The following is a 20,082-nucleotide window of genomic DNA, read 5'->3' as shown; positions in this document are numbered from 1 at the left end:
AATAGGTAATAAGTATTATAGATGCGATTAGGTAGTAATTGTGTTTGCCATTCACTAAACATATATAATGTTTTACTTAATTGCAGTAGCATAAATTATTTATCTAACTTAATTTTACTCGCGCTTTCTCATGCAATGAAGTTTAAACCTGCAATGAAGTTTTTTTAACCCATTTGGTTCCTCGTAAAATAGTTGGGTAAAAATAAATTTAAGGCAAAGCTAGTTAATGAAAACGTTCGTTATCATTGGATAAACGAATTTTGTTTCCCAGACCTAAGTCCCATAAAGCACTACACGTCAAATTGAGAGCAATACGGCCCCAATCCATGTTCAATTCGGAGACAAAGGGAAACTTTGATAGAATTGGATCATCAAGCTTAAGACTCGGACACGGTTGACGATGTTCGGAGATCTCTTAGGGAAATAAACTTCACCAACTACAATGTATTTCATCATTGTTGAACTTGTCAGAACCAGCTTCATATTTTGAAGTCAATCATACTAATCTTGGCTTTTCTCTATAATTATTAAAAATCAAAAATACAAAATAGCTTGAGCAATTCTGTTGTCGCGTCTAAAAAGTTTTACTTTAAAAAACAGAAACAACAAAATATTTTATTACTAAAAATGACAATACCACGCGCTACGCGCTTGCGTAGCATTTTCGTAGCATTCCTAACTACGTGATTGTGATGTGAAATAAAAAAATGGCATCGACTTGATAGACTAAAGGTGCAAGCACATTCCTGTATTGTGTGTTCTGACGCGATAAAAGGCGCTAATCGCCTTTTATCGCGTCACAACACAACACAGTCATACATTTTAGCGATCGTTATTCTAAGAAACGAAAAAGCAACAGCAACGATAATCTAGTGGTTAAGTCGTCAAAAGTCTCCTATTCGGGACGTCAGCGGTTCGATCCCGGGCAGGCCAATACAATTGGCCAGCGAGGTGGACAGTGGCCAAACCGTTCTTATTCTGAGATGACACACCAAACATATTGTTAGCCGCCGACTGGTAGGAAACATTAGGCAGTTTACTGCTTTTTCACACATATTCAACTCTCCATTCATCCAAACCAACAATACGCTATTGCGATATGCTTGGTCGCTAACTCTTGGCGGCTGATTATACACATCATGATACGTATGTAGTATGTACTCGTATATGTATTATACGAGTAGGTATATACTACATCACTACGCATCATGGACGTAGACTGACTACATAGCTACAGCGTATTGTCAGCATAGTGTGAACGGAAAATGAAATTTGCCTTCACATTCACACTGAGACTCACTCACTGACTCACTCACAGTCAGTGGTTGTCTAACTAACCGTTTGGTGTGAACAAAGCCTAAATACCTACGTTTATTGGAAATCAGTAGGCATAAATTTATCCAATCGATTTTCACGTAGCCTAATCCTCAGTGGACGGGTACAAACGACATCGTCAGGTGATATCAGTTGCAGCTGCGACGTGCTCGCTGGAGATTCACTTACGGATTGATGGCGTTGCGAGTTTGCGACTCGATACATACACGCGCAGCTACAAATCACAAGTCAGACGTTAACTTTCGCAAAGGAATATTGAAACGTTGCCGATGCAACTAAGCATTTTGCTTAGAATAAAAGATATGTTTCAATCGAACGGTTACTTATGTCGGTTTGTAATTGTAAATTGAATATTTCAAAGGAGCAATTGCCGAGTTTCCTGCTGGTTTTGGCAAGAAAAGTATTCCGAACCAGTAGATTGACTTGACGACTCAAAAGATTTTTTCTTCATTTTTAGGGGTTTAGTCAAAACGATTTAAAAGACTTTAAACAAAAATTATTATTAAACGCAGCAAAGTTGCTGTAGACTGTACGCAAAATAAAATATATCTAACTGGGTAAGCGCATCAAAGGCTCAACGTATATAATATTTTGTTTGCATAAGCGTGTACACGGCCGCGGGCGGCGGAGTTTCCCTAAGTATCCGAAGGAAACCTACTATAGGGAAAACATTTTTCATAAAACCTCTACACATACTTGATACGTAATTTATGGAGACAGCGCCACAGCCGCCGTTCCTTGAATGTTGATTAGAAAGTCTTCACCAAAGTAGCTTCTCGAATCTAACGCGAATCTGTCAATACAGAGCGTGTTTGATAAACCATATAACATGACAAATTAGGTATGTGGTAAGTACCAAATACTTAGTGCCCTGTATTATTTCGTTGTCTCTGCTAGGTATTTGACAAAATAAATGCTCAAACGGTCCTTCGAGTTCACAGAAGTCTTTTACGAGTTCAGTTCCAAGATCAGCTGTTTGCGGAGTTGTTAGATGTTACACTGGAGTTTTTAAAAAAAATCTTTAAGCCCTCATATTGGGTATCACGCTACGAGCCTCACGATTTTTTTAGTACATAACCTCAACTTGCCGGGATGTTTCTTACTTTATACAACTCACCTTGTATATCCATACTAATACTCGTAAGTGTATCGTTGGGGCACACTAGGAACAAAGCAATTTACCGAGATCCTGCTCATTCGATTTATCACACTAATGGAGCTTTAACATTTAACTGTGGGTTTAAATATAAATGTCATGACCTCTGACCATCGACTTTAAAATTAATATTAATTTGAACACATTGGCTTATTTCCATAATCTCCAATAATGAAAAGCATATATTTAATTATATTTCAACTCATTCGGAATATACCATTTGTATTTAGTGTTTTGGTTAAATTCTCATCATGGCGAGGGTAAAACTTCCCTGTGTTTCGTAATAAACATAGTTTCGGTTCAGGTAACACGTGAGACACACTGTCTCTCCGAGCATAGAGCTACATATTTTCTAAACTTACATAAAAATTATTGTTTATGTATTCGTATCATAAGCGTTTATGCATTATTTGAAACTTTAATCTCACCATTCCCCTTCCGAATTAGTTCGCTTAGACTGCATCATTACTTACCACCACGTGAGATAACAGGCAAGAGCTAACTTATAATGGAATTTAAAAAAAATCGAACAGTTGTTGTAGACACTTGCGTAAATATATCTAGTTGAGTAACATTAACCTTTAATAGTGCACGAGTCATCCAAATAAAAGAAAAAAAGAAAAAGCATTACAATATCTACCGGTCATTAGCTATAAAAATTAGAGTTCAATAAATTATAATACATACTACTATTTTTTTTTATTAGTAGGTACTTAGTAAGTTAATTGGGGAGACATTAAGACCTACTATAAAATACAGTAAATAGTAAGATCTATTTATTGAAAATAAAATAATACATACCCTCTACCATTATTTTCCCCACATTTCTGCCATCTATCACCTGTTTATTCTTAATTGTAAATTGCTTAAAAACAATAAACAAGTAAACAACAACCTATAACAATTACGTCATAGCTATTTATTATAAAAGCAAACTTTGAAAAAACATTCGAAAAGCGTTTCTGCACGACGCAGATGTTGAGAACCGTGTGTATCAGAAGCAATGTCCATACAGAATCTCTGGATATCCCGACGTGGATTCCATGGACGGAAATTCGGAGTTATTCCCAACATTAGCAGAACAGGAGTTGCCACTGAGTTGTTTTATCGTTTGAGGCGTTTGTAAATGTTTGAGTAATTATAAACTGGAACTTTTGCTTCATAGATGGTTAAAATTAATGAGTTACCAGGTACACGAACGAACCAACATAAAAAAACGAAAACATAGTTTGTATATTTTTTTGTTTTTTACTTTTTTGCCTCAAATACCTACTCCACCAATATCAATGGAGGCCTTAGCTGGAGAAAGAGATAGGGCACAAGCAAAATAATTTTTTGGATATTGCTTGAATTGATGTTGCTTTTTTCTTTTTATTTATTCTTACCAAAAATATGTAACATGTAAAAAGAAAAAGATATGAAGTAAACAGGGAAACACTTATATCTATAAACTTATATACACTATAATAAGATATACATATTATTGTTTACTGTAACTAAAACTGAACATATCTCTGTATTATCTTAACACTATGCAGTGTTTGTGTTTACTTAGACGTCACGTTAACACTAGTTAAAACCGCAAGGTTACCAATAACTTCTGAAATCTTCAGTCCAATTTTGCAGGATTGCTAATTAGCAGAGATTAATTAGTGTTGCAAGGCGGAAGCCTGCTAACGCCTTGCGCTCCCCGGTTTGTGCTCTGTCGATCTTTGTTCACGATTGATGCGCGCTCATTTGTCTAATAGACTGTAAGCTATCAGTAATTTGCCTATTATACCTGCTAGAAATGTAACTTAAAATAATATCGTGTACTTAATCAAAGCGGTAATAGTTTAGTGGTTAAGACTTGCGGTCTGCTATTTAGGGGGTTCAGTTGCGATTCCGGCTCTATTTTTAAGGATCCGTACCTCAAAAGGAAAAACGGAACCCTTATAGGATCACTTTGTTGTCTGTCTGTCAGTCTGTCTGTCTGTCTGTCGGTCCATCGGTCCGCCGTGTCTGTCAGAAAACCTATAGGGTACTTCCCGTTGAGCTAGAATCATGAAAGGCAGGTAGAGGTCTTATAGCACAAATAAAGGGATAAATCTGAAAACCGTGAATTTGTGGTTACATCAAAGAAAAAAAAATTAAAATATGTTTTAATTTTTAAAGTAAGATAACTATAGCAAGTGGGGTATCATGTGAAAGGGCTTTACTTGTACATTCTAAAACAGATTTTTTATTTATTTTTAAGCATAATAATTTTTGATTTATCGTGCAAAATTTCAGAAAAATACCTGAGTATGGAACCCTCGGTGCGCGAGTCTGACTCGCACTTGGCCGGTTTTTTTGTTGAATTAAACATCATCTTGTTTTGTTGGTGAAGGAAAACATCGTGAGGAAATCTGCATGCCTGAGAGTTCACCATAATATTCTCAAAGGTATTTGAAGTCTGCCAATTTGCACTTAGCCAGCCTGATAGACTTCTCATTCTGAGAGGAGACCCGTGTTCAGTAGCGGTCGATTTAATCACAAGTGTAAATTAAAAATTTAACGGTTATCTAACCTTCTTTTCTACAAGAAAACTAGAAAAGAACTGATAACTCTTAAACGGCTGAACCAATTTTTTTAGATTATAGCTAAGAACACTCTCGATCAAGCCACCTTTCAAACAAAAAAAACTTAATTAAAATCGGTTCATTCGTTTAGGCGCTACGATGCCACAGACAGATACACAGATACACAGATACACAGATACACAGATACACAGACACACAGATACACAGATACACACGTCAAACTTATAACACCCCTCTTTTTGGGTCGGGGGTTAAAAAGTGGAATTCTATAAATCTGAAATGTCTTATTTCTAATATTACATTAAAGAGGCCTGAGTATTAGTAAGTTACAACATACTCGTATTGATAAAGTCGTCTATCTTTACGATACTGTTTGGATGTCGTAAACTAAGGGATAAGATTGCCCATTCGTACTCCAAATGAATCCTTGAAAATGATATTGCTATTATCCAAGCCGTAGACCGCGTTCCGTAAGAAAATTCCTATTTGATGATCCAGGCGCACAAAAAATAAAATTAGATAGGTACCTAGGTAACAATATTTTCGTTTATGATTTTACCAGTGACTTCATCTAGGTCATCATTTAGGTTTTTAAAAATTCCGTGAAAGTCTTTCATCTTTCAAGATAAAAAGTAGCCTATGTTAGCCTTCAGGATACAAGACACCTCTTTACCAACTTTTGTCAAGGGAATGGGCCCTGAAAAGGGTAACAAAGAGACGGATACAATTTTACATATATAATGTTAATTTTGTACTTTGATGTTGCCAGCGAATAAAATCACGTAGAAGCGTCTTTAGGTAGCAAGTTAATTAATTTCATGTTTTTAGATAGAAAGCATAGATATTATTCGTAAAAAATCAGATATGCAAAATGCTTTCGTAGAAGTTATCTTTTTATAATAACATAAATGGAAAAGTTTATCTCTATGTCAACATAATTTTTACCGTGGGTTAGCACCAAAAAAACATTAAAAATGTGAATGTATGATAAATTGTCATACTCGTACGTGACGAATCTTATAATCTGTTTTGTTGACTTTACGTTCGCACTGGTAGAATCGGTTAAATTCTTTCAAAAAAGCTGTGGATTGGCAAACAAATTCCTCTTCAACAAATTAGGTACTTATATGATAAACGATACATAATTTTCAGTATATGTCATGTGAATCTTTCGTCGGTGCAAACTGACGGTTATGTTTATTCATGTCTCTATGCACATGTTAGTTTAAGCTTGCGTAATTATTCCGCTTGGAGTTATCAGGCTCAAGGTTAGGATTACAAACCACAGCATAATATGTTTATCGCAGGCTGAAGCTATTGGTTTTCGCATCAAATCACAAATTCGCGAGCTACGTAGATAATAGAGTGCCCATTCACCTGGAAATACACCAATATATTTTGTAGAGCATATAAGGAGGATATAATATACGTACGTTTATATTCATCCCGTGAGTATAGGTTAATGGATCGAATTAACGCTTCACAGGAAAAATCACACTGTAAAAACAAAACCAACAAAACACTGCTACCAAAATTTTATTTCACGTTTGACCCGTTCATCAAATTCCAAATTCTTCCTAAACCAATTGGTACCTATGCAATGTTACTACAATAAAACTAATTGCCTATTTACGTTAAAGGAGTTGGTACAAATAATTGAATTATAAGTCTGATTGACATTTCACTGATGTAATGATTGAATTACCTGCCTCGTACATCAGTTGCGAATTCAATATTGCTTTTAGGATATAAGGTTACAAATAATTACTTAAAAAACAAAACGTGAGTATAAAAACGCATAATATATTGTCATAATAAAATTATCATCCCGAAAGTACCTATCGCGGTTAGTGGTCGAAATTAATTTGACGTTGTGAAAATTATCCCTTACAAAATTGCTTTACATTTATTTGAATGGCACAAAAATATATTCACTGAATTACATTTTCCTACATGGTCTTTTCCAAATTATACATGGTATATCTACGCAGGTAAAAACAACAGAGGCCCTAGTTAAAATTACTAATGTTACGTGTGCATTGGCGTATATGTATAATTTAAGTACGGGCATGTCGTTAGTACTTCCACTACTAGTACTACTACTAATACTACAACTACCTACTAGTAGATACTTTACCAAATTAGTTTTAAGTTATCAACCCATTATTACGAGCACTAGTACTAAGCTACTTTCTTAATCTGAAGTTACGAGAACAATCACTTCATGAAAAAATTACAGCACAAATAATGAATAAATGAGATAGGTACCTACTTAATTCAGGAAAATGTACCTACTTACTGGTCAATAGATTTAAATAATAGATGCAACGAAAATCGCGTCACTTGCATTATCGCTTTTGTTTTAATCGGATCATTGTTCATCGAAACTTGCAATCCCCCAAAATGATAACAGAATAATTAAACCCAAAATAATTTCTGTTGTACCTATTGGTATTTACTCAATGGCACTCTATCAGTCTACTAAAGGTCCATCTAGACCTACACGGTAGCGCACCCCTTCAAGCATTCTAGCATAACTCTTATCTCTTATGAGGTACAGCGAGATAATAAATAAAGTGTTTATTTACGAAAGAAAGGCGTTTATTCAATTTTAGGCCGCAGCGCTGTGCAAGCTGAATTGTGTTTTATTTATTTAACCGTCTTTATGAAGTGATCCATCTGCACCTGCAAGTGACATTACAAAGTGAACACACGAACGCGCGCGTTTAATGTGTCATCAGCGCAGTTGGCGCTGGAGATTGAATGCCGCGCGAAGTGTTTGAGTACCTGCCTAACATTTGTAAAATGAGTAGAAGTTTTGAGTTCTATACTCGTTCACAAACCAAACGTTGAATAATTCACTATCCACGTAGATAATTGAGCGCCGATTCACCTGAAAATTACCCGATATATTTCACGGAGATGCGTATTTTTTCCCGATAGTTTCGTGGTCGGTGAATCCAATTAATGTAACGTAGCAGCGAAAATAGCGTCATAAAATAGCTTTTAACCGAATCGTTAAAAACGTTAAAGCATCATTGGCTACCCAAACAAATTTAACCAACACGAAAACATAATAAGAGGCCTAACACGCAGAAAGTATTATGCATTTTTTTTTTAACTAAAAGTTAGAATAGTTTTGAAGAATACGAAATTCCATAACGTGTAAACAAACTCAACGACAAGCAACTAAGCGAAAAATTTAAAAAGATGTTTTTTTTTTTGAAAAGTCTAAAAAGTATTGTGTTGAAAAATAATATTTACCTATCTATCTACTGTTCACTCCAACATACAAAACTTCGATACTAAAAACTTTGACTGTTAGTCATGCTATTTGTCTTTCAGTTATAGCCCAAAATCGGTTTCATAGCTGAATCTATATCTTAAAATAAGACCTAAGTCAACCGAGATGAGGTAGAACAACCTTGATTTAAAGGTAACTTTTTATTTTGCATGGCAGCCATATTGAAATCTTTAATAGGTATTTGCTGTTATAGCGGCATAAGAAATACACACTATAAAAATATCAGCTGCCTACGTATTTACAGTTAATGAGATACAGCATGCTGACAGACTTACAGACGAACGGACAACGGAGGCTGAGTAGGTAATAGGGTCCCGTTGGCACCCTTCGTATGGAACCCTAAAAATAATCCCTACATAATGTTCGTCTCATTCTAAGCTACCCGTGCACAGTAGTGAGCTATAAGTTGATCATGATGATGAATGTATGCAGATTATAACTTGAATGTATGTAGATTGTAACTACCCGTTATATTCAAGAACAGAAACTATTAAAGAATATCTCAAAATTTAAAAACCCCCGACACAAAAACCTCTATAAGAAAACTAGAAAAGAGCTGATAACTTTCAAACGGCCGAATCGATTTTCTTCAATTATAGCTAAGAACACTCTTGATCAAGCCACCTTTCAGACAAAAAAAACTAAATTAAAATCGGTTCATTCGTTTAGGAGCTACGATGCCACAGACAGATACACACGTCTTATAACACCCCTCTTTTTGGGTCGAGGGTTAAAAAGAGACAGTAATGTTTGATTGAAGGCGTGAGACTAAACTTAGCCGATATTCATAAGGATTTGCTAAAACAATATTTGTTAATCGTTGCCCCGTTTTTCCCCGTGGCGTGCATGTTTGTGTAGGCCGACAATATTTGCACTAGGCGTCGCCGGCGCCGGCCGTTGACGCCCGCGCTCGACCACTAATCATATTTTATGGTGGCCGCTTAACTTCCCCATATTCGATTCGGATTAAGCTGCTTACGGAAAAATTGCTCGCTTGAAATTTTAATAGCTTCGTCTAGGTCCGGGCTTAATAACAGTGTCTGTTAATCTGATAATATTTCTTATTATGATTGAGTTGTTCTTTTTACACATTACTGGCAGAGACTAAGTTTAACGCGTTTTAAAATTTTGCAATAAACAAACTGTACAAGTAGGTACACCTACAACACGTTAACTCGATATAATAAGAAATAAAGTCTCACCAATATTAATTTTTCTTAAAGCTAACTTAATTAATAAAATTGGGACATAGTAGGTAGGTACTTACACGGTAATATTATACATACCATTACCGTGGTACTTACGGTCTATATAAAGAGCTTTCAGTTGCCTACAAATAGTAAGTGTAGAAAATAGTTAAATTTATAATAATTAATAAGTATTTTGTAACTTTCATGAATTGAAAAGATTAACTGCTGAATTTCTTGCCGGCTCTTCTCAGGAGAATTTGCTTCCTGAACCCGGTGCAATAGAGTATTAGCCGAAGAAAAATAGACACTAGGGGTCCTAGACAAAATGAGTAATTCTAAATTAAATGAGTTGTTTTTGAATTTAAAGTTCGCATAGAGTTCCTGCAACAATTTGGTTGAGCCTATAATTTTGCGAATGGCAATGGCGGACAATTTACGTTTGATTTGCGACTTTGTCCTGACGTCACGGGGCTTGTCATGCGTCGCGTGACTTATAGCTTTAATATAGTCTCGTTGATTATCAAGCGAAGCGGAAACGCCAAACCGTAAGCTAGATTTAATACCATGGCTCATCGCAGCTCTGTCTACCATTGCCCTTACCTTGATTTGTATTCCACAAGAGTACTGATATTTTTTAATTTAACATAGATAGGTACGTCTCATCATTATAATTCAACCATCGCCGCCGGCTCACTACTGATAAACGGGTCTCGTCTAAGAATAAAACGGGCCTATGACACAGTCCACTACGCTGACCAATTGCGGATAGACAGACTCCACAAACCTTTGAAAACATTATTCTGAACTATCAGGCATACAGGTGTCAGGATTCTAATGTAATGTACTGTACTGAGTTTCACTAATAAAAATTCTTTAATTTCTCTTGATGTTTTCATTCACCGTTACAGCATTCCAAGAAGTTAAAGTTAGAGGTCGAACTTCGTAGCTACCAACCGAATAGTAGCTAATTTCTAAACTACTAGGCTATCTACATACACTGAAAACATAAATTTGTTTATGTTGCAGTGATAATACATGTGCATTGTCCAAAAATCAAAGAAAATTCTCCAGTGCGTTGTTAAAAAGCGACGCCCCGACAAACAATTTCGGTGGCTCTCTATATCACCATAGGGGATCATCGGCACTTTTTAATTTAAAATTATGCACATGTTTGATAGGTTAATCATTATAAATTCGACAGGATCAAATCTGCCAGCACCCCGTTACATAGATAAATCAGTATGAAAATTCATTTAAAAAACGGCTCGGAGGCCGACACAAACGTTATGTCAGGAATAATAAAGCTGAAAATAGGATTCTAATGAATGATATTGGTCCTCCTGTGGGATTACAAGTTAATCCTTCTGAAAAGGGAAGCCTGGCCCGGTCAGTGGGGAGAGGAGGTAACAACTGGTAATAAAATTCTTACGTCAACGCCGGACCACGGATGGACGGCTCAACGTATAAGAGCGTTTGCTTTGTTTTTGAGGGTATTATTAAAGGAGTCTACAGCTTACAAAGTTAACAGGCGTTCCATTTTTGTTCTTTTGAGGGAATTAAAGTGAAAATTCGAATTTTCTGTAGGTACTAGGTACTTTCAGGTATCTAAATTGCTTGTATGGTTGTAGTGTATTAAAAAAGCTTTTGTTTTAAACTTGATAAGTTTTGTAGATTCCTATCTACTAACCTGTTCATCAGAGTAACTGACATCGCTCAACTGGTTGAAAAGTTGAAGTGGCAATAGGCAGGAAACATAGTTCGAAAAACTTATAGGTACACATTCCCAAGGTGCTAAAATGGCGACCTCGCACCAGAAAGCGCAGCGTTGAAAGACTTTTTTTTTTTTTGTTGACGCTGAGGAATGCATTTACGCATCCCCCCCGGAAGCTAGCCAGCCAGCCGTGAGGCAGCCAGCCAGCTGAGGGAGGGTATGTGGGACTCGCCGGCCGAGAGGCGACCGGAATACCCACTAAACCCCAGCGGCGCTACTGCGCGTCGCCTGGCTACTGAGCGTTGAAAGACTGGTGGTCCGGTGGTGGTGGTGGACCGGGTAGACGGACGATATATCAAACCAGTCGCAGCCAGCTGCTGAATTCAGACGGCGCGATGTACCTATGACCGTGGTATATGGAAGTCTCTACAAGAGACAATATGGCCAACTGTGGACGCCTTTCGGTTGGCGATGATATGAAGAAAAATGTGTTTATTAATAGTAAACACGAGTAAAACTGTACAAAACCATATTTTCAAATTAATTAACATGCCAAATGTATTTGTGTAAATCTATCTATGTGTTGCGTAATTTAGTTAGATTAATTTGAAATTACCAAAGGTATAAAGTCAAAATGAGTTGGTTCCAGTGTTACATTTTTTTGGTTAAAAAACTTACACTGACGGCTCTGGTGTGAAAACAAATAGTCTTACTACAAAAAAAAAAATAAGATTAACTAATGACTAAATTGACTAAAGGTTTTGAATGTTTTGGCATGGGAAACCTGGCAGGCATAAAATAAACGCGCATTTAACGCGTTTTCTTTATTCTAAAGTCGAATTCAAGGAATTACGCTATCAATAGAAACTGTAAAGTCAGTACAAAGTCGGTTAGGGACGTCATCCGTTATACTTTGTCCTCTCTCGCAGAAAAGTTTAAGAAAGTGAAGTCACCAGACATAAGTTCATAAAACTTGTACCTTAAGTTTCTTACCTGAACTTAGTCCACTATTTGTAGTAGTTTCTAAGATAAGATAGTTTTACACCAATGTGTTTTGTTCATTCTACTTTAATTGACGCTGATTTTGAAAAATGATTGATTGACGACAAAATATATTAGAAGTAATCTCATACAACAAAAAGGGAAATTCCCGATTCACTCACTGACTGAGTCTTCAAAGTTTTTCTTAAACATTTGGACCTATAAAGCTGGAAAGCACAGAGGTTCTTTTTATAATTTCTTACAGGTTCTTTTTGAGCCTCAATAGCTCAACGGTTAAGGAGCGGACTGATTTCCGTAAGGTCGGCAGTTCAAACCCCACCCGTTGTACTATTGTCGTACCTACTCCTAGCACAAGCTTTACGCTTAGTTGGAGAGGAAAGGGGAATATTAATCATGATTAGTTAATATTCTTTAAAAAAAAATGTGGATATGAAACAAGGCCGAATTTTTCATAATTTCCACGGGAGCAAGGCCGCGAGCAGTTTTTTAATAGTAAAATAGGTATATATAGGTACCTAATATAATAAAATAATACTTAGTCATATAGAATATCTCAAGTGGGTAGCTTTTCCACAAAGTTAGACTTATAGTCATTGCCGTAGTCGTCGTCTCAACGAATGAACTTCTGTTGCTGGACAAAGGCCTCCCGCAAGAATCTCCACATACCCTAATGTCGTGTCGCTTACGTCCAGCCGGTCTCAGCTACTGGCTTAATAAATCCATCAATCCACCGATGGTGGTCTACCATCGCTGAATTTCCCTTGGCGACGTCACCGTTCAAGCACCTTCAACTTGAAATCGTAGAAGTCGAATACCTACTTGTTATAAACTTATAAATAAAGTTTGGTAAAACTTTATTTATAAGTTTATACATATCGTAACTATTTTGACGTAGAAACTTTCATTGTTAAATGTTGTGGTTACATAGTTTACGAATGGGAATACGCAAATATTATACGAACCGTTGAGTACTTTATTCACTTACGAACTATCGAATAGTTTTTCGATAAAAATATCAATGCTTACCACACGTAGAGAGCTTGTAGAACATTCTACGTAATGGTTTTGATAGAAGATTTTGTTTTTATTCTTTTGTGTTATTATGAAGTTTAGAAACCTAATACAGGTAGTAGTTTTATTTGGTAGACCCATATAGGGTAATATTATAAGGATTTGTGTTGGAAAATGCCTACCTAATGAATTAAATTTACACTATGATTCCGTATAGATATCGAATAGTGATAAAAAACTACCATACATCTCCCGTGTAAGCCCGTTTCCTTTTTAATACTTTATCACCTATTAAAAGATAAGACAGCAGTCAAGGGCTAACTTGTATAGTAATATAACAATACCTCCCATATTTTGTGACTTTTCTGATAACGTAGTCACTGAACTCTGAAAAGAGTTAGTAATATTCCATGCATCCGAATCCGTACCTCAGAACCTATTCAAGACGAAGCACAAAGCAAGCTTTTAAATGAAACGAGGCCGTTTCTTTATCTGTAGCCAGGATCTTTACAACATATTTCGTTACGTCATTACTTAAACCATAAAAAGCCAGTGTAGTAGTTGACACTACTAAAAGCTTTCGAGGTCGTGGGGTGTAAAAAGAAAACAATATTACCTACTGTTGTGGTTCGGGAGGCCCATTAATATACATTTGGGTGCCGAGCGCGGAGGGTCGCATTTTCATCGCAAATTCAGTTTCGAAATAAATTGAGCTCTACTTATTTATTTCATTTATTCGCCTCGCATATTATAGGGAATTTAAAAATTGGGAAAGAAAATTGCGGCGATCGTTTTGGAATGCTAACTAATGATTTTCTGTTATGATAGATACTTAGTTAGCTACGTACCTGTGAGAACTGTGTACAACATGAGTTCTTTAATATCTTCTCCTTATTTTACTGTCATTTTTGTATAAAATGTCAACTGGAGGATGCTTGCTATATAGATCAATGCAAAGTGAAAGTGACTTAGCAAGTGGTGTAAGCCAGGACAAACGTTTGAAAGAAGAAGTTAAATACAAAACTAGCTTTCATTTTCGTGAATAAGATTTTTGATTCTTGTAGAAGTCCTTATTTTCAAGTGATAAGAAGTAGTTATAACTTGTGCCAGTTGATGTAAATAAACTGACAAACTTGCGGATTTATAATATAAAAAATTACGTACATAACAAATGAAAGAAAATTCGATAACACAACTATTTAACGTTTAAAGATGCACTCACTGTTCCACAATTTAAATATTTTCATTATTTCCTCCCTTATCAAAGCCATCACAATACTCGGTTAATTAATCGTAATACCAGTGTTTCGCCAGACGCGCAAACAGAGCCCGGTAATTGTAATGAAGCCAGCCGACTCTGGCCTGAACCGAAACGCTCTTTCATTTCAGCCTGGAAGGTGGTGGGCGTTGTAATACGCCAGTCACTTTGCCGAAAACAAGCTCAATAACGGCCTGACAAACAGTACAAATGATTTGATAGTGACAAAATAACGTAACTCCATCCCTTTTAGTCCCCAAGGTGTGGAGAAGGACGGGTGACGCTTGACGAACACAACGGAAAACAAGACAGGTTATTATCTCCCAACGAGCCCCAAAGACGCTGAGAAGCCTCTGATATTTTCCACACGTTCACGGTTATTCACAAGAGAGTAGAAACGAAAATTAGTTACAGAAGATTTTTTTTTTGTTTTTCGAGAAACTCCTACATTTCGTGATTTTCATTGTTAGGGAACAACAAACACCACCTTTGGAATTAAAGTACGTGGTGAGAATATCAACGAGATAGCACGAAGATTGCAATTTCGATTGAGTGTCACTGGAGATCGTTGATCACTAACGTCCGTAGTACCTATAGTGTAGAATTAGTACCTAACTACCTATATCTGTTATTCATTTGAATACTTAATTTCAACTCTAGACTCTCCCCAAAGCACAGAGAATGTGGCCAAACTAAATGCAATAACAAACCTAAAATTCTTTTAAGTTGAGTTGGCTATATCCCAATCTTAAGCTTATAATAGACGTGCGGTAATATATAGTTTCTAAATATTATATTGACTTTAATACAGATCAATACTGCACAATATGCAACACTACGTAACTTGCAACTAAGTATGTGTTCCTCCCCAAGATAACGGCACGTCTCCTCTCAACTCTACACAATGGGTAGCATATCAAACGGATTGGATACCCGACTAACTTGCTTGCAAGATGATTTTCCCGTTATCGAACGTGTTCAAAAAGATATCAGTTAACCTAATGGTCATTATCAAAGTACCTACAATAGCTTATAAGACAAGTGTAAAATAAAAATTTATAACACCCCCGACAAGTGAAGGTTACGGTAAGTAGAAAAGAGCTTTCAAACGGCTGAACCGATTTTCTTGGATTACAGCTAAGAACACTCTCGATCAAGACACCTTTCAAACAAAAAAAACTAAATTAAAATCGGTTCATTATCGGACAGATACACACGTCAAACTTGTATCACCCCTCTTTTTGGGTCGGGGGTTAAATAGGTATAAAGGTAAACCTCGACTTGTATTCCTACCTTATTTTTCATTTGATTCCTTTCCGCCAGCTATAATAGGAGTGAAGAGGTACCTTTTAGGTATAGACGCACTCCACTAGGATATTACGGCTCACTACTGTTAATTTATTACTTTTCTCACTTCCGTGCTCAAAGCACTCCCAAAACTGGGAAAAATGTACAATATGTATATTTTTATACAATGAATTTACTTGAACGTCTATCACTAGTTTCATTCATGAAAAATGGCTGTTTTCTTTATCTGATATAATTTACCCACCAGTCTATCCTGGCCTTACTGGTATACCTAAGAGTAACAGAGCGGTGGTAATGTTATCCTCGGCCGCATATTTTGGAGTAGCGTTGTTAGCGCGTTGTGGCTTTGTATTCTTTTGCTTAATTTTTTGCTGGATTAATTTGTCTGCGTATTCAAATTGCAAATTGTGAGATAAAAGGATGACCTTTTTCTCTACATATTTTAGCCCAGTTCCTAATTTTGTACAGCAGCATGTAGCGCTAATACTTTAATTTGTAGACTTTCGTTTATATGCCTTGTGTCTTTATTATTTTGTAGCTTCTTTGTTAGTTTTTTTTTGTTTACCGGAAATGGTCAACTAAGAGGGCTTCTTGAGTAGTTAAGACTCTTTGGCTGCTCAAATTGATACAAAACTTTATTGATTCTTTATGAACTACTCATTTTCTGATACGAACCGCTAAGGTGTAGAATGCCCAACATCCGTGTTTCCTGTCATGTAGATACATATTTTGACTTAAATAACTTCAAGGCAAGAGTGAACTTTCTAGCTCAGCATTTTCCAACCAAGATCTTCATCATTGCTTTTTACTAAGCATAATTATTGCCAAGGGCAAAATTCTCTTGATAATAAAACGATATTAACAATCTGAGCATGCCAAAAAAAAAGACAGGTACGAGCGGAAATATTATTGACAACATAGCAACAACATTTAGGATTCGTTCGAAATTTTGTTTAGGTTACCCAACTATAAAAATGAAGTCATTTTCCTGTACACGGTATATCATAAGCTTCCGTAACCATATCAAGATAGGTTCAATACAAAGCAACACGTAGAAGGTTGATAGAGGGTGACATTTTCTTAAGTTACGGCATTTTCTTGCCGATTCAATATCCTTTTTCTATTTTGTTCGTCTGGAGCATATCACATTCAGAACGGCCTTACCTTTTGTTCACACTCGATTTTCTTACTAAACCACAAAATTTGCTCTAAGAAAGCAACCCTAAAAAAACTTCGATAACTTATTATTTATTTAGTTCAAAAATAAAGTCATTCATAATTAATTGGTTCCTTCTATCTTATTATATAATAAATAAATTGTTATCAGTCTAAACATAACAAAAGCATCAGAATAAGCATTTTTCAATTTTCTTGTCACTTTCAACCAAATCTGAAACGTTTAACGTAGGTAAACTTTAAGTGCTTCTAAAATATAGTGTGTCTGTTCTTTCTACGATTTTGACAAAATATTGTGACATGCCAAAAATGCTTCAGAAAAACAAAAGCTCTTAATTTTTGAAATTGTTTTCTGTATTTGAGGACGTTTATCTCAGATTTGAGGCGACTTTGGATATTCATTTCAGCTGTTATTATCAAGCCCTTAAATTGCCTGATTTGCACTTAACATACCTTTTCCAATGATTCTAAAAGCCGAGAAAAACTCTCTCTAAAACCATTTCACACATTTCACATTTTGCAAACATTATAAAAGGTCCCCACATCAAAACGATGTACCGGTGGTAAGCACTACGCCCCCTGTATTTCGCTGTATATATTTTCCCCTCTCTATGAAGAAGTCATAAATCACGCGAATGTAAATCTGTAGCATCCAGGAGCGGTTGACTGACGCGCCATTATCGTCCCGGCCAACGTCGGCCTAAAACTTGGCCACTTCCACAAACTTTCGCGATTCACCAATACTTTTAATGTCCTAGCTTAGATACTTTTATCATTCTATTTTCTTTCGCGTCTAGTTTTATAGTTTTAGTTTTCTTCAATAACTAAAATAAATTCGCCATTTCTATTGTGCTTTTGTGAAAAGTCGATGTGATACAGGGAATTCAAGGACCTACATACTACATAGGCCCAAAGAAGAAGAAAAACTTAAGGCCACGATTGTCACAATAATAACACAATAAGTCAGGTCCTGTGGTCAGGTCATTGGTCAATGGTGAAGAAGACAGATTGCGGGATTCTCTACGATGAGTGATGGATGCTGCTCAGGGCACAAAGAAGACGTGTTGGCTTATTACGACAAGTAACATTTCCAAACGAGAAATCAGTCAAGTGCGAGACGAACTCGCGCACGGAGGGTTTTGTACCTTGGAACTTAGAAAGATACCTATTATAGTCTTATTATTTCATTGCTTAAATAATTATCAACTGCGAATTTAAATTTGTTATCGAAAATTTTTATGTGATAACTGATATACCTACCTATTATTGACTACTCTATGGTTTTCGGATTTATCCTTCTACTTGTGCCAAATTTCAGGATTCTAGGTCAACGGGTATTACGTACTCTATAGGTTTTGATTCGATTGCTAGTGTCAAAATATGCGGCATAAACGGTCGTATCTTTGATTGCGTTGACTTAGAAGTTTGATTTTTTCACAGCTCCAAGAAATTATAAGCCTGCGTATTAGATGCCTTCACGTATTCTTGAGAAAAGGGGCCTTGACATACAGACAGACAACGATATGATCCTACAGGACTTTTCCTTTTGAGGTACGGAACTCTAAAAATCGGCCCCGCGCAACTGACGTTCCATTATTTAACAAGATAAATGTTGATGTAGGAATGAAAGTCATGATAAACCATTTCTTATCTTCCCATAATTACCACTTTGTTATGATAATGTTATGCCTCAAGTAGGTATGTTTCGCGGAATAATGAAATTCTAAATGCCAAAATATAAATCTACATAAGTACCTAATTCATATTACGAAATTATATTGTCTTTTAACATTTATAAATTATTATTTTTTGTGGGGATTGTAAAGGATAATAAGTTATTAACGTTTAAATGAGTAATTGTAAGTAAATCAACCATGATTCAGTAGGCACTCATATACCTGTTGTCGTTCCTACGAAAGGCTTGGGCATACATAGCGCGAGTCAAAAACATTCCCAAAACGGCACAATAAGCTTTAGTAGTTTAAACGAGAAACTACATGAAGCCGTTCGTTCACACAGAGATGCATGCATAACTGTAATAGGGACTGCCCGCGGCATCGCTTCCATAAGAATTTCGAAAAATCCGGCCTTATTCCTCCTTATTAAACGACTTTCTGGGTAAAATTTTAGCTTTCTAGATTCAAGAGTTTGGACTAGGCATTGATGAGTCAGTCAGTAAATCAGGACTTTTCTTTTTATGATATACTAGATGACGCTCACGGCTTCACCCGCGTTGATTAAGGTTTTTCAAAATCCCGTAGGAACCCATTGATTTTCCGGGATAAAAAGTTGTATATGTCAGTTTACGAAATGCAAGCTACATCTGTACCAATATAAATCGGTTAAACGAATGGACCTTTAAGAATTCCGTGGGAACTCTTTGATTTTTCGTGTGGTCGCTCTTTCTCTGTCCAGACCTTTTGTTACCAATTCAAAGGCTCCGACAGAAAGAGATATCGAATATCTATTACAGGAATGTTTATCTAATTTTATTTGAAAGTGATTACAATACAAAGCAATACCTGTCTCCGATGTTTTGATGTTCGACACAGAAGATAATCGTCGATTAATCCTTGACTGCTTATGAAGCCTAATCAGTTCATGTTAAATTATATTATTCCTTTGATTATAATAGTTTATATTAAGATACAATAATAATTATTCCAATTCGCACATTAGTTCCCACAACGGAGTTAATCTTAGAAGTGCGCACAAATTAGTGTAATCTCATGAAGTTTACTCACTATTCATTAATCGAATTAGGAATATCCACACTGCCTGACTAATTTATGGAACGAATTACGTTACATTACTTAGTGTCCCTCAAGGCTACTTTGCATTAATTAAGGTTAAAGATAGACCGAATGCAATAGTTTAACTTTAATTTATTATTTATTTACATTACACAATACTAAATTTTAAATGTGGTGCAGCGCCAATTTTCCAATATGTAGGTACATACATTGTTTTTGAATTAATTAATAGTAAAATATGATTTTTTCCTTTTTTTCAGGTAATACATGCTTTCACGTTTAAAGACGATCTTCTTGCAAATATCTACATCTAAATT

The 20,082-nt window shown here is 36.0% G+C and overlaps 1 long non-coding RNA gene across 1 annotated transcript; it reads right to left on the bottom strand.

Moving 5' to 3' along the window:
• Window positions 1-92: 92 nt before the first annotated feature.
• LOC123867801 lies at window positions 93-19,271 on the bottom strand. The gene is made up of 3 exons (XR_006796509.1): window positions 19,219-19,271; window positions 2,449-2,452; window positions 93-103 (listed from the first exon to the last, which is right to left on the bottom strand). It is a non-coding gene; the product is annotated as an uncharacterized LOC123867801 (long non-coding RNA).
• Between the last annotated feature and the right edge of the window lie 811 nt (window positions 19,272-20,082).

The sequence above is a fragment of the Maniola jurtina genome, chromosome 1 (genome assembly GCF_905333055.1).
Source record: "Maniola jurtina chromosome 1, ilManJurt1.1, whole genome shotgun sequence".
NCBI classification, from domain to species: domain Eukaryota; kingdom Metazoa; phylum Arthropoda; class Insecta; order Lepidoptera; family Nymphalidae; genus Maniola; species Maniola jurtina.
Note: the sequence above shows the minus strand (reverse complement) of the source record. Positions and strands in the feature narration are given on the sequence as shown.